The sequence below is a fragment of the Gorilla gorilla genome, chromosome 18 (genome assembly GCF_029281585.2).
Source record: "Gorilla gorilla gorilla isolate KB3781 chromosome 18, NHGRI_mGorGor1-v2.1_pri, whole genome shotgun sequence".
Lineage (NCBI taxonomy): Eukaryota > Metazoa > Chordata > Mammalia > Primates > Hominidae > Gorilla > Gorilla gorilla.
In genome coordinates, this window is record NC_073242.2 from 116,082,794 (window position 1) to 116,097,411 (window position 14,618).

Sequence of the window (14,618 nt, forward strand, 5' to 3'; positions counted from 1 at the left end):
GGAGGCAGCGCTGCGATTATCCCCCTTTCACAGAGGAGGGGCTGAGCCCCAGAGAGGCACAGTCACCTGCCCAGGGTGTGAGTGTGGCACAGAGGTCGAGGGTCACCCGGCAGGTCCTGATCACCCATCCTAGGAAGGGGTGGCCTGGCTCTACCCTTGACTCAGGAACTGATGTTTCTTTCTACCCTTGCCCAGGAGTTTTAGGAAGAAGCCCGGGTCCCCCACCCCAGCAGGGCAGATAAAGGCTTGGGTTCCAGGTTTCCCCTTTTCCATCCCAGTCCTCCAGGGGCTCCAGCATTTTGCATTTCTCAGTTGAGCTGAGCCTTCCAAGCCAGTCAGCAGCACAGGTGCTGATGCCCGATGGCCGTGCCTTTGCAGAGCCCGGCTTGCTGCTGTGCGCTGTGTGGCTCTAGGCAAGTTGCTTCCCCTCTCTGAGCCTCTTTCTTTGCTGTCAGCCACCTGGTGTTGGGAGGCTGCAGCCTTTGTTCTCCTGCGAGGAGGCTGCTGAAAGGCCTGCAGTTCTTCCGTTGAGTTCTGGCCCCTCCCAGCTCTCCACTCTGGCTGGCACCCAGCAGGCTGGAGGAGATTGGCAGGGCCTCTCCCAAGGACCCCCTGAGCCACCCCAGATATTGTGCGCTGACACCTGGGAGGGCGGCACCGGGACAGCTGCTTGCTGTGCGGCTTCCCCCAGGTTTTATGGCCGGAGGGATAAATAACCCCTTCATCAGTGTTTTCACCTGAATGCCATGGATAACGGTGGCAGCCTGTCCCGAACGCCAGGCTCCAAGTGCCTGGGCTCCCCAGACGACAGAGGCACAAGTCACTGGGCCTTTAGTCCTTCTGTTGGCAGGGGCTGGTTCCCATTTCACATGTGGGGCAGCTAAGGCTCAGAGAGCTTCTCCCCCGCCCTTCACATGCATGGCCCTCCCTTTCCCGATTTTCTCTGTCTTGTTCTGTGCAACAAGTGTGTGTTAGCTGTGGTTACTGTTTTTATTTTGCAGGGAGGAACAAAAGCTTAAAGGGCTAACTGACTTGCCTAGCATCCCAGGGCCAGGAGGTGGTAGATGCAGGAATCTAACAGAACAGCAGGCCAAGTGTCCCCTGAATCAGGCAGCTTCCCTGCTGGAAACCCTCTTGAGAGTAAAAGCCAGCATTCTGTGCAGCACTCCTGTGCTCTGCCCCCGCTCACCCTCACCTCACATGGCCCCACCTCAGGGCCTTTGCACAGGCTAGTCTTTCTTGCTCATTCAGGCCTCTGCTCAGATGCCACCTTTGAGGCTCTCTGGCCACCGTGCACCCCGGTCACTCACCCATCCTGCACACCTGATGTGCATTTTTTTTTTTTTTTTTTAGCATCTTACTGCGTCTCCTCAACTGGACTGTAAGCTCCCTCCAGCACAGCGATCTGGTTTGTCTTGTTCTCTGAGGCATCCTGATGCTGACACAGTACCAGGCACACAGCAGGCGCTTAATCAGTGTCAGTGGGCTGCCACACCTCTCTGCAGGTCAAAAGCTAGCATCTTGGGATTTAAGGTTCTTTCTGCCCTTAGGCCTAAATAGTCTAAAAAGAGAGAACTTGGGAGAAGTGGGGTGACCTTGGTGGTGTCAGCTTGGAGCTTCTGGGCTTTGGGGAACCCGAGTGGTTTAGGAGCAACGCTGGTCGGGGTGGAGGGGACCCTCCCCTCTGGGTGGGGCTTGGGGGTATCAGAGGGCTCTACCTTTGGGGCGGGGCTTCTGCCTGGAGGGTAGAATGGGGTTTTTCCAAAAACTAACCCACCCACTTCTTTTGAAATTCTGGCTGGGGCCAGCTTGGGTCGGTGGCAGACACAGCAGGTCTTTGTATCCTTGGAATCCTTCTGAAGCCAACTTGGGGAGGGCGCTTTGTATTGTAAATTTCCGCAGAGTAATTATGTCTTAATGTATGATAATCCGGCCTGGCCCTGGCGCTGGGCAGCCTGTGTCTGCAGCGGTTGCTGCCGGGGACTCACAGGCCGGGCAGGCAGGTCAGAGGGACGCGTCCTGGAGATCCAGGGCCAGCAGGGTCGATCCTGAGGGGCCTGGGGGATTCCCCAGACCTACACCTGGGAGACCCATGAAGGGCTTGTGTTTTTGGTGCGGCCTCCCGTCTCTCTTCCTAGTCAGAGTCCTCCAAGGAGCCCCATCTCAGATCCCAGTCCCGGGTTCCTGCTGAAAGTTCCTTTTTGGTCTGGGCCCGGAAGAGAGTCATGGAACTACCAAGTCTTAGGTTAGAACTAGCCCTGAAAGATCATCTAGGCTTGGCTTGAAATAGCTCCATGGATGGGGAGCTCACCCCAGTCAATCAGCAAGCAGTTATTGAGCATCTACTGGCTGCTAGCCACTACACACTAGTCACTAAGGCCCTGGGGAACCAGGGCTAAACTAAAAAGACAAAAATCCTGGAGCCGCTGGAGCTGACTTAGTAGTTAGGGAGGCAGACAGTAGACAAGGCAAATAAAGTGGAATGCATGTTAGGGCTGCAGAGAAGGGATACAGCTGGGAGGGGGGTGAGAGAAGGGCGGAGTTTTGATGGGACAACCAGAGAGGGCCTCTTCTCTCTTTCTGGGGGAAGGGCAGGCCATGTGAAGAGAACAGCAGCGCAGAGGCCCCATGGCTGGAACGTGGCTCCTGGACTATGTTGCTTGGAACGTTCACTCTGTGGATGTTTGCTGAGCTCCTGCAGGGGAAGAGGACATTCTGGGCTGTCCCGATGATGTTCCAGTCTCACAGTGGAAAAGTGTGTAGGGAGAGGGAGAAGGGGTGAGTTCAGAGAGGGAGAGAGCAAGGGAGGGCCCTTCCTGGAGAAGCGGGAGGCCTTGGGCGGCAGCCGGCCAGCCCTGAAGGCTGGGCAGCATCCGAACCCCTGCCAAGGAGGGTGGCTGCGTGCTCTCTGCCTCCCCACTGAACTGGGCTCCTTCCTGCCATTGAGCCAGAGGGACTGGGTTTAGACCCATTTGAGACATGCCCCAGCGATGCCCAGGGACACTGCAGCCTCCTGTTGGGTCACAAGGCCTGGCTGTGGTGGCTGACATCTGTTGGTATCCCTGTCACAGGCTGAATGTTTGTGCTCCCCCAAATTCAGATGTGGAAGCCCCGACCCTCAGGGTGGCTGTATTTGGAAATGGAGCCTCTAAGGAAATAGTTATGGTTAAGTGAGGTTCTCAGGGTGGGCCCCTGCTCTGCTAGGATTAGTGTCCTCACAGGAGGAGATCCCAGAGAGTGCGCTGTCCCCGTCACATGAGCTCTCGGCCAGAAGGCAGCCGTCTGCAATCCAAGCAGGGAGCCCTCCACAGAAATCAACCCTGCCAGCACCTTGATCTTGGCCTTCCAGCCTTAAGAACTATGAGAAAATAAATTTCTGTGTTTAAGCCACGAAGTCTGGGGTGTTTTGTTTGGCAGCCTGAGCAGAGATGCACAGTTGCTGAGGCCCTGGAGGTGACATCCAGGCATTGAGCTCTTGTCCTGCTGGACATTAGGTCAGAGGGACCCTGGTGGTTGGCTGATTTTGCCTTTGAACAGGGATGGTTTTAATAAGGATTTGGTGAGGTGATCAGTCTGTGTGTGTTGGGAGGGCATCCCACATGGGCTCCCCTCTCCGCAGCAGCTCTCCAGCCTCCTTCAGAAGGGAGCTTCAGTGGGGAGGGGGCTGGTGGAGGAAGCCCCAAGAGAGGGGGAGGATCTCTTTCTGCCCCATCCCCCCTGCCCCTTACCCACCACCCAGGAAATGAGGAAAGTTGGCAGCTTGGAAGCAGGGGGATGGGACCTTGATGTCTTCAGGTTGCTGGGGGCCATACTGCACAGTGTCCCTGGCAACTGAATGCAGGGCTCCGGCCTGGGTGGGAAGGGTCTCTGCTGAAGCCGGACGAACCCTGGGGGGAGAGCCTTTTAGGATTCGGATTCTGGGGAGCTGACGGGTTATCAGGCCCTCTGTTTCTGGAGAGAGGTTTATGCCACAGTTGTGGGGAGAGACCCCAAGACAGGACCCTGGAGAGCTTGGTCCTACCGCTCTCCTCTTCTGTAGAAGTTCAGCATGCGTCTCTGTGTACGCACATGTGCATATGTGTGCAGGGGACAGAGAGACAGGCTTGGTCCAGCAATCCGGCCGTCCTAAATGCAGTGTGCATTTCTGTGCTCAGGGTGAATTGGGCTGACCTATGACCTGTCCCCTTCAGTGAGCTCGCCCTTCCTTGAGAGGAGGGCTGCATCAGGCACGAGCGGATGGAGTCTACACCCAGGGCTGCGGCTTCCCCTGCTGAGGTTCCTGTCCCCCACTGGCTGCATGCGAATCTTACGGGGTTCTAGAAAACACAAATTTCCTTGGGTTTCTACCACCCAGCAAATCCCAGCCAGAGGATCTGGGGTGGGGCCTGGGAGTCTACATTTTTCAAAGCTCCCCACCCCAAGTTGGATGATCAGTCAGATTGAAGAGACAGATACTGCCAGCTACCTGGCGTGGAGTGGGTGCTGGCTCTTGTGGGATCCGTCTCCTGGGCCTCCATCCCTGGGCTCCTGGGGCGGAATTGGGTGGGGAAGGAGGCAAGAGGAGACACAGCCACTTCCGCAGGCACGCTGGTGTCATCGCACTGAAAACTCCAAACCTGGCAAATGTAAGAGGATTCACTTAGCACCCTAACGGGGCTCTGCAAACATTGCCCCTCCTCCCCCGAGGTGTCGGCACCCCCTGGATTAATGTGTCTCGGCGAGAAGGGAGCGTGCCAGTATTCAGTGTGACCTTGGATCCTCCATCCCTTCGCCTTCGGGTGGAACTCCACTGCAGAAGCTGGCTGCGGTTCATGGGGGATGGGGAAGCCCCCACGTGCTGGGTTCCTGGGAATGCTAAGTGCGGGAGAGGAAATGGTGTTCTTGGGGCCTTTTGGGGGACTGGCCAGAGCCCGGTCACTTGGGAAAGGGCGAAGCTTCCTTGGACCCGACATCCCCTGGGAGGACCCTCCTTGGCGAGGGGAGGAGCCCTGCCTGGCTTGCTTCCTGGGTGGCTCCTCCCTCTGGTGGTCCTCAGTCAGCACTGGTGGCATCCCCAGAGCTGACACCCAGTTCCCCCTTACGCAGCCGCCTGGGGCGCCTGGAGCTCAGTCCTCCCCGTGTTGATAAATTGAGCTTCTCTTCTCCACGGTTCAGGGCGTCGGGGTGGGGACAGGGCCATCCTGCACAACCCCCCCTCGCCTCTTAATGCCTTTTCACCCCCGAGAGCCTGTCTGCACAGCCTGCGGTTGGTCGGCCGCCTTGTCATTTAGCTGTTCCGAGCCAGCGATCGGGAGGCAGCACAAACTGTGGCATTTGCTGAGCGTAAAAATTCAATTAATTCCAGAAGGCAGATTAAATATAAGTGAGTTTTAATAATTTGCTGTAAAGTCGGAGGATTACTGTGGGCACGGGGAGGGAAGCCACACATGCATGCTTGAGCAGGCTGGCACAATCTCGGGAATGCCAGCCAGGGTGGCTTCCTGGAGCCACTCATTCCTCCCCGCAGGGTACACCCCCAGCTCTCCAGAGGACACCCTCCTGCGAGGGTGGTGTCCTGGGGGTCTCCCGCTGGAATTCTGGGGGACAGTAGGACACGCTGGCCCAGTCTTTGATTCCACCCCTGTTCCCCCGATTACAAGGGTAATAGGCAGGACATACAGTGATTCTCAGTTGGGGTTTCCTTCTAGGATCCCCAGGGAGTGAGCTGTCTGCCCAGGCAGCCCTGGCCATGTGTGCCCTGTGCCCTGCAGCTCTGCCAGCAGCCCCTGGCCCTGTTCCCTCAAACTCACCTTTCTCTGCCTGCTTCCAGGGTCCTCCATAGCTGACGGCTTCCAGGTCTGGGCCCCAGGGTGGTTTTGTTGTCATAACTTTTTGGAAAGTAAAGCAGTATCAAGAATGGGCTGCAGACTCCTCAGATTCCAAGGCTCTCCGCCTTTCCAGGACCGCCCCCCCCCCCATTCCAACGCGCACACACACACACACACACACACACATGCACGCCTGTAGTCACACACGCAGGAACTCACACATGCTCACACATTCGCACGCAAACTCACACACGGGCCCTGTGCTCTCCCAGCATGCCAGTGAGTGAGTCACCTTCCTGCAGCCCCCCCCATATTCAGATGCATGTGAGAGTGGGGGCTTTTCATGCCTGCCTTTTGTCTTTACCCACTGCCAAAACACAAAAAAACAAAAGAGGAGGCCTCACCCGCCCCCCGTCCTCCTCCTGTCGTGCCACGAGAAATGAGGCCTGACCCAGAAAAGGCAATTGCTGGAGGGGCTGTCTGGAGCCTGCCTCCCCGGCGGCCTCTGCTCCCAGGGAGGGGAGTGAGGGAAAGGAGGCAGGCAGCTTTTATGTAAAGACAGTGATGGTCCAGTGAGTACAAAACGCTGTTTCAAAGCCAGCGTTCATCACTACCACTTCCCACTGTGATCTCCATAGATTTCTTTGTCTCCTTCAATTGGCCCTAATTATGGAGCTGGAGGCTGCCTGATCAGTTTCATTCTTGTCATGAAATCCTGAGGGCACGCATGGGGACGGGGACACAGGCTCGCCAGCTGCACAGCCCGCAGACTGGCCTTGGGTCTTTGTGTGCGTGCGTGCCGGTGCGTGGGCCCCTGTCTGTTTGGAGACCTGCTTCCTCCCCCTCTGCGTGTTCCCCAAGATGCCAGGCTGGTTCGGGGCCCCTGGCTCCCCTCTTTTTGGGCAGGAGGGAGTTCCCAGTGGGCCTCCCAGCTGAGAACTGGCTAGCTGGGATGTGCATATGGTAGGCAGGCTGGGATGCTGGCTACCACCAAGATGAACACCTGCAAAGATGAAAGCCACAGCCAAGCGGAGCACACCCCGCCTTCCCTCCACGCTGCCTCTAATGCCCTAATTATGCCGTGTTTGTTTCAGTAATTTACACTCTCCGGGTACTGATCCATCAATAATGAATGTATTACCTGTCTCCGTGAGGTTTGGGAGATCCGGGATGCTGCTTTGAGAACGCCTGCGAAGCAGTAGGATCGGGGAGGTAGAGCAGTTTCCCCCACCCCTTCCTCTCCCCGCACGCGTTCTTTCTCAGATGGCAGTGTTATTTGGCGAAAGCCATCTGAGGCTGGTACTTGGTACTGCTTTTCCGTTCCCCCTCCGTTTTATGCCTTTTTAATATTTAAAACCATTATTGGGCTGAACGATAAAATTCTTTCAAATCAAATTTTATCCTCTAATCTCGTGCATTGGCTTCCCTCTGGCCGGAAAAGTTGGTGGGAGCAGCACGGCTGAGCAGGGTGTGGGAGCGGCTCTGCAGGATGGAAATGCGTGCCAAGGTGGAGGCTGCCAAGACCCTCGCCCCCTGCACTCCTTCCCCCACCCCTCCAGCCCCATCCACAACCTCCAAGGAGGCAAACCATGGGGCCACGTGGCCCGGGTTGTCACGGTGATGGGATGCGCCAGAGATGGCCAGGGAAGTCCGAAGACCTCGTCTTCCAAGGCCAAATCCAGCGTATGGGACAGGAGCTTTCACTGACGGGAAAGAAAAGTTGCGAGGACATTTTCTAAAAGGTGAAAAAAAAAGGCGTGATCAGCTGCTGAGCCGTTTGCCACTTTCCACCTGCTGTTGTCTCTGGCGAGGCCACAGAGGATGGGACAATATAAACGTGCTGGCCTGCAGGAACCCCTGCCGCAGCCCTGCCTGCCCTGCTGTGTGTCACCGGCGTCCTGGGGTCCAGAGGCTTCTACCCATTGGTCCCCAAGGGCTCCAGGAACCAGAGGCCCATCCAGGATGGCTCCAAGCCCTGCCCTGGAGCTTTCCTTCTCTCTTCCCTTTTTGGTGGTTCTTCTGTATGGCAGCCGAGAGGGCATTTTCAGGGTGCCCAGGCATGACCCCTGAGCTTGGAGGCCCGTGCCATGAGACCCCATGGAGTACGCCCAGGACAGCAGGACTCTCCTCTGTGTCACCTACAGTTTCTCCAAACACTCGCTTTGGCACATGGTTGCTTTTGGGGTGTCTTTCTGCCCAGCTGGGTCTCCATGTGGGGAGGAGGGAGGGAGACTTTCCTGCCCTGTCCCAGCCCAAGTCTAGACCCCTCCCATCATTGCAGTCTGCTGCAGGACCCAAGGGGCCCATCCTGGTTCTGGAACTCTTCCTGCATGGCCATGGGCAAGTGCCGTCCCTTCTCTGGGCCTCAGTTTCCTTGTTTATAGAGCTGACGGCGATGACACGAGCATCATCCTACTCTGAGAGCTTCCCAGCCAGTGTCTTAAGTGTCTGATCCACATACACTTCCTTTGGCTGCAGGATGCGACTTGGGACCTGTGTGAGGAGTGTGGACTTGGAGCCAGCCTGCCTAGGGTCACTTCCTGCCTCTGACAATTGTTAGCTGTGTGACCTTGGGCAAGTTACTCAACCTCTCTGTGCCTCAGTTCCCTCACTTGTAAATGGGGGTAATAGAAGAGCCTACATCTTGGTGGGAGGTGCAGGTTCACCCCAAGGCTGGCTCCCTTTGAGGGCTGGGAGGGAAGGGTCTGTCCAGGCAGGCCTCTCTCCCCTACTTGGCCGTCCGTTCCCTGTGTCTCTTCGCATCATCATTCTGCTATCTGCATCTGTCTCTGTGTCCAGATTTCCCCTTGTTAGAAGGACTCCAGTCAGTGGGTTCAGGCCCACCCTACCCCAGTGTGACCTCATCTGAACTAATTAATTACATCTGCAATTTCCTCATAAGGGCACATTTTGTGGCACTGGGGGTTAGGACTTCAGCGTAAGAATTTGGGGGACACAGTTTAGCCCATGACATAGGTGTTGCCTCGGACGGCGGAGCCCTGGCCTGGATGCCTTTGTCCGTGAGGTTCCCGAGTGCCGGGAGGGACAGCCCCTCTCCTCCAGCCCCATCTCTCTGATCTCGCCTTCCCATGGGCTCAGCCCGAAGGCTGTTTCATGAGCGTCATCATCGGTCGGCCCTGGTATGTTTGTTCTTCCAGGGGCTCCCAGGATGGATCCAGTCCCTCCCGGGAGCCGGGCCACACCAGCTGTCCCACTGCCAGGCCGCATGGCCAAGAGTCGCAGCTGCTCCTACAACGTGCTCACGGGCCCGACGCCGGCCCCCGCGCCCCCCCGACTGCCGTGCTCCGTGGCTTCCCATGTGGAAAGTATCACCCCTCCCACCTCTGAGAGCAGCCGTGTGAGATCCCCGTCCACAGCCCCGGCATGGAGGGCCTCATTCTCCTGGGCTGCAGGAAACCCCGGAGCCGGTCGGCTCTCCTCCGTGCCCCCAGGCCCCCTGGCAGCCCCTCCCTACTCCCCCAGCTCAAGCGAGCTCAGTGCAGAAGGCACAGTAGCTAACTTTCTTATTTTAAATAATTCCAGCATGCAGCGCGAGAGGAGTAAGTGCCCGCAGCTGCCAGGGGGCTGGATGGAGCTGTTTTGATTGCACTACCGTGGTTGAGAGTGAGGGTTGGTTACAGGCTGTTCCTTGCTAGGCTCACATCACCCCTCTAAGATGCAGAATTGTGTGTGTGGTGGGGGCACCTCCATCTCTTGTAGCCTGGAGGAGACAATAGTAGGATGGGCCTCAGCCTCTGGCGGGAGGGTACAGGGTGCTGGTCCCAGTGTGGGCGCTCTGGTCTGAGGATGAAACCCCCACCCCCAGACCAGACCCCATGGTCTGGAGGGCCCGGCCATGGAAGATGAAAACAGGAAAGAGCGGACGGGAGAAATAAAGGGGGAAACGGCAATGTGGAGCCCCAATTGCTAGCAGATGGTGCTGGTATTAGGAAAATGAAAATACATGCAGTAAATTTGCTATTAGCCAGTGTTAATTTCTTATCCCAAGGTAAAACCTTCCCCCGGCCCTGGCCGTACCATCTGCATGTTCATAAAACACATCACAGCAGAACTGATCACGGCGGTGTGCATGTGAGGCTGTGGGTGGTCAGGCTTCAGAGGGGGAGGGTGAGGGACACCGTGCACCTGCTGGGCTCCTGAGGACACAGCGGGGGCTTCACACCTTCGGCCTAGGTACACCGAGGTACGATCCTGGGCGAGGTGGGGGCTTCTCAGCTCAGCCCAGGCCCCCTGTTGGTTTTGCCCCATCACTGAGCAGAGGCTGGAGTATGGGTTGCAAGGATCCCCAGGAAGGTTCTGCCACCGAGAACCCTCTCCTGCCCCAGCTGTTCCTCAGGGAGCCAGTGCTAGAGGGCTGGGATACTTAGTCTGGGTTGGTGGATAAAATGTTACAGGACTTTCGTGCTGGTTGGCAAAGAGGCTGTTCCTCGCCCTACCCCCAAGCCTTCCCGGACCCTTGGGCCCCCTCCCCCAGCCCTTCCTGTGTCTGGACGGTGAAAGAGTTAAGGTTTTGCAGGACAGGCAGGCACCACCTTGCTTCAGCCCCTGCCTTGCCGGGCTGGTTGTTAAATGTAAATGTCACCCCTGTGGATGCCCTCGGTCATTGTAATTGGTCACCTGGCTGTCACCGTCCCCCGCCTCTCTACAGGGGATGCAGTGTCTCTTCGTCCTCCTCTTTCCAGAGGCCAGGGGATTCACTGCTGCACCCACCCCTTTGGTGGTGGGCGACGCTGTCCTTGCCAGCTTCACTTCACTGGGGTGAGCCCCCCTCCCCAGCTGGCCTCTTGCATCTCGCTCGATTCCCCACTTGGAGGGCAGGGTCAGCCAAGGAATGCACCCACTGCTGGCTGCCACCAGCTTCCCAGAACACTGCATTCCCTACATGGCATCGGCCACCAGCCTGGCCGCTCTTGAGGGGGTCCCTGGGCCTTGAGAGAGGCAGCACATGCTCACTGGCTGACTGGCCCCCCCTTCCCCGCTGCGGGCCTTGGGGGGCCCGTGTCCCAGCCTGGGCCTGCTAGGCTGCTAATTACCAGTGTGGGAACGGCTTTATGATCCTCAAGGGCGCTGAAAGAGCCCCCCACATCTGGTCAATTAACGCTGAATCTGTAATTCGGATGACATACAACCCCGGCCAGTGCTCCAAATGAGGCGATTAGAGAAAGGGCTCTTCTCCTGCCTCGCCAGAGAACAAGCAAAACCGGGGGCTTCTTTATTTCTCGGGATTGATAGGCCCTGTCTGTGACCTTTGCTGGGACAAGAAGTATTATCAGGAATATTTCTGTATTTCTCGACTTGGCGGGCTGCATAAATCTCCTATCAACTCGGGCAGGCGGCGAAATCTGCCGTGGCCGTTATTAACAAGGAGCACTTTCCTGGAGGGAGGAGGGCCTTTGTCAGGGGGCCTGGGGAGGCTGGAGGGCTGAGGACAGCCCAGATAAGCACCCGAGGCCTGCTGCCTCCCGAATGGCCCTCGGCCTCTGTACCTGCTGCCCTGGGGGGCAGCTGTGCGCACAGCTCTGGGGGAATGAGAGTCCCCCCAGGGACTTTCACATGTTCACACTGACACATATTCACACACACGTTCACACTAACACATGTTCACACATATACTCACACACACATCTGCGGGTGGGGTACACTCCTGCATGCCAGGAGGGCCATGGGCTGTCCTGACTTCCAGGCCCCCAAATCCTCCCCTTCCCGGGATCCCCGTGTACCCGCCTCTCCCCTCCCTCCCTCCTCTCTGCCCAGCTGGGGACTTTTCAGGCCCCACCCCCACCCGCTTCCTAGCAGGAGCTGAAAGGAACGTTGGTGACCACTCCGCACCCCAGACCTCCTGCCTGGGGCATGGGAGACCCAGGATGCCACCTGAGCACCTGCTGGGGTGGGGAGGGTTTGTGGGTGGCTTCTAGGTCGGGCAGGGCCCTGTTTCTCAGCTGTGCACACAGGTGGAGAGGGCTGTGGACCTGAGAGCCCTGGACGCTGGGCAGAGCCTGGATGCTGGGTGGGCAGGGCCTGGGCTGGGTGGGAGCTTTGACACGGCACGGGTGGAGCCTGGGCACTTTTGGAAGAACTCCAGAGGAGCCATGGCGGGAACCTGGCGGGTTGAGTTTCCCTGGCATCTCTGGAAGGTGGGGCGGGGGGTCCCTGGTATTTGTTTACCAACTCTCCAAGTGAATAACATTTCTGAAGCATCGTGCCTGAGCATGGGTGACCCAGAGTGTGTGTGCATGCGAATATGTGTGAATGTCAGTGAATGTGTATGTGTGACGTGTGCAAATGGATGGCTGTGTATGGAATGTGAATGTGAGGTGTGTGTGTGAACGTGTGAATGTGACACTGTGTGAATGTGGATGACTGAACGTGTGAACTTGTGTGACACTGAATGTGTGAATATGTGTGAGGTGTGTGTGAATGTGAGTGTGAATATGTGTGAATGTGTGTGAACATGTGTGAGATATTGTGAACATGTGACGGAGCCATTGTGTGTGAATGATTGAATGTGTGTGATGTGAACCTGAGTGAGCATGGATGTGAACGTGTGTGACATTGTGTGTGTGAATGTGAGAGTGATCGTGTGGTGTGTGAATGCATGTGTGAATGTGAGACTGTGTGATCTGTGTGAATGAACATGTGAGACGTGAGTGTGAATGTGTGAACGTGTGTGTTTATGAATGTATCTGTGAAGGTGTGTGTGAGGCGTGTGATTGAACATTTGTGCAATTGAACGTGTGTGATCGTGACCCTGTGATTGTGAGCGTGAGTGAATGTGTGTGACATTGTGTATGTCACTGAATGTGAATGTGTGTGATTGTGTGAACATGTGTGACCTTGTGCGCATGTGTGAACGTGTGGGCCCGCGTGTGAATGAGTGTGAACTTGTGTGAACATGTGTGACTGTGTGTGAACGCATGGGCCCATGTGTGAATGTGTGTGTGATTAACACATGGGCCCGCTTGTGAATGAGTGTGAGTGTGTGAGATTGTGTGAACATGTGTGACATTGCATGTATGAACACGTGGGCCCGTGTGTGAATGAGTGTGAGCATGTGTGATTGTGTGAGCGTGTGTGACATCTTGTGCATGTGTCAACGCATGGGCCTGTGTGTGAATGACTGTGTGTGTGATTGAGCATGTGTGACATTGCGTGTGTGACTGGGCCCGCGTGTGAATGAGTGTGAGCATGTGTGAGCGTGTGTGACATCTTGTGCATGTGTGAACGCATGGGCCCGTGTGTGAATGAGTGTGTTTGTGTGAGCATGTGTGACATTGCGTGTGTGACTGGGCCTGCGTGTGAATGAGTATGAACATGTGTGATTGACGGTGTGTGACATTGTGTGCATGTGTGAATGCGTGGGTCTGTGTGTGAATGTGTGTGAGCGTGTGTGAGCATGTGTGATATGTGAATGTGTGTGAGAGAGCGTGTGCGTGTGGGAGGGATGGAGTGTGTGTGGAGCATGTGTGGCGGGCCCTTTGTGGGAGAAGTGGGTGTTGGGCTCCCACCCGGCCACGCTGCACCACCGTTTGGCTCTGTGACCCTCCGCAGCTCACTCTGCCTCTTGGGACCCCTCTTTTCCGTCCTGTAAAATGGGAACCCTGTTTTCCCCAGGGCTAGCGGAGAATCCCTGGGATGAAGCTTGGGCCGCACTCGGTGCTGACATGCGGTGGGGGGGACCAGATGTGCTCTCGGAGCTGGACCAGGGACAGCCCACAGCTGTGTGCCCTCCTGGGGAGCAGGGCACAGGGCATTTGAGGTGCCTGTGTCCCGAGGGCCACCCTGCCCTTTCCTCCTTACTCTTGTTCGTGTGGGAAGAGATGCTAGGGCAGAGGCCATCAGGACTTACAGACCCCCTGACATTGGTGGCAAAATTGGGGTCCTTCCCTGTAGTCCTAGCAGAAAGTCCACGGCTTTCATCGGATCCAGAGAACAGCGCCTGACCCTGGGGTTGAGGTGTAGGGGCCTCTATCGGGCCCTCCTGGTTTATTTCCAGGGCCCCTGGAGGTACCCAGGAGTTTAATTGTTTAACTCTAGTTTCCCCTCCAGTTGCTACCCTGTCACCCCCAGCCTGCATTAGAACTGAGGGCCCCAACTCAGAAAGTGGGGAGATGAGGCTGGTTAGTTTGGGCCAAGAGAAGGGAGATTTGGGAGCCCAGTGGCTCTAACTTTTCTCCCGACTCCCAAATGCAGATGGAGCCTTGGTGGGAACTGGTTCTTTGCAAACAGCCAACCTTTTGCTCCTCACAGCCTTGCTGGCTCAGCGGTGCTGGGGAGGGGTCCTGGAGGCAGTCACCTGGCTGTCGGCAGTGGCCCCCGTGGCAAGACCAGCCTCCCCTCTGACCCTGAGATGGGCATGGGCTGGGGGTGCTGGGGGCTCCTGGCTGCAGGCAGACCAGCCACTCAGGGTCCGGACCTCACCGGGACTCCGCTGGCTCCTTTTCGAAATCAACTGTTGTTCTTTGTAGAAAAGGCGTTTCATTTCTTCATTCATTCCATAAATGGACAGCCAGGGACGGTTCTGGGTGCTAGGAATTCATCACCAACAAAAGACAAAAATCCCGTGTTCCTGGAGCTGACTTTCCAGAGCAGCGCTGTCTGCTGGAACATTCTACACTGATGGAATGTTCTAGATCCGCGATGCCCAAATCGGAAGCCTCCAGCCACATGTGGCTATGGAGTGCTCAGAATGTGGCTGGAGCAATGAGGATCGGATGCACTCGTTGTATTTAATTTTAATTCATGTCAGTTTAAGGCTAAGTAGCACCTGCGGCCAGGGGCACCCCCACCCCG

General features: G+C 56.7%; 1 protein-coding gene and 1 long non-coding RNA gene across 9 annotated transcripts in view; one reads left to right on the top strand and one right to left on the bottom strand.

Moving 5' to 3' along the window:
• GSE1 (Gse1 coiled-coil protein) overlaps positions 1-14,618 on the top strand; it is a 503,637-nt gene that overhangs the window by 404,665 nt on the left and 84,354 nt on the right. The window lies entirely within an intron of this gene.
• LOC129527765 (uncharacterized) lies at positions 927-6,050 on the bottom strand. The gene is made up of 3 exons (XR_008672826.2): positions 5,790-6,050; positions 4,466-4,616; positions 927-2,695 (listed from the first exon to the last, which is right to left on the bottom strand). It is a non-coding gene; the product is annotated as an uncharacterized lncRNA (long non-coding RNA).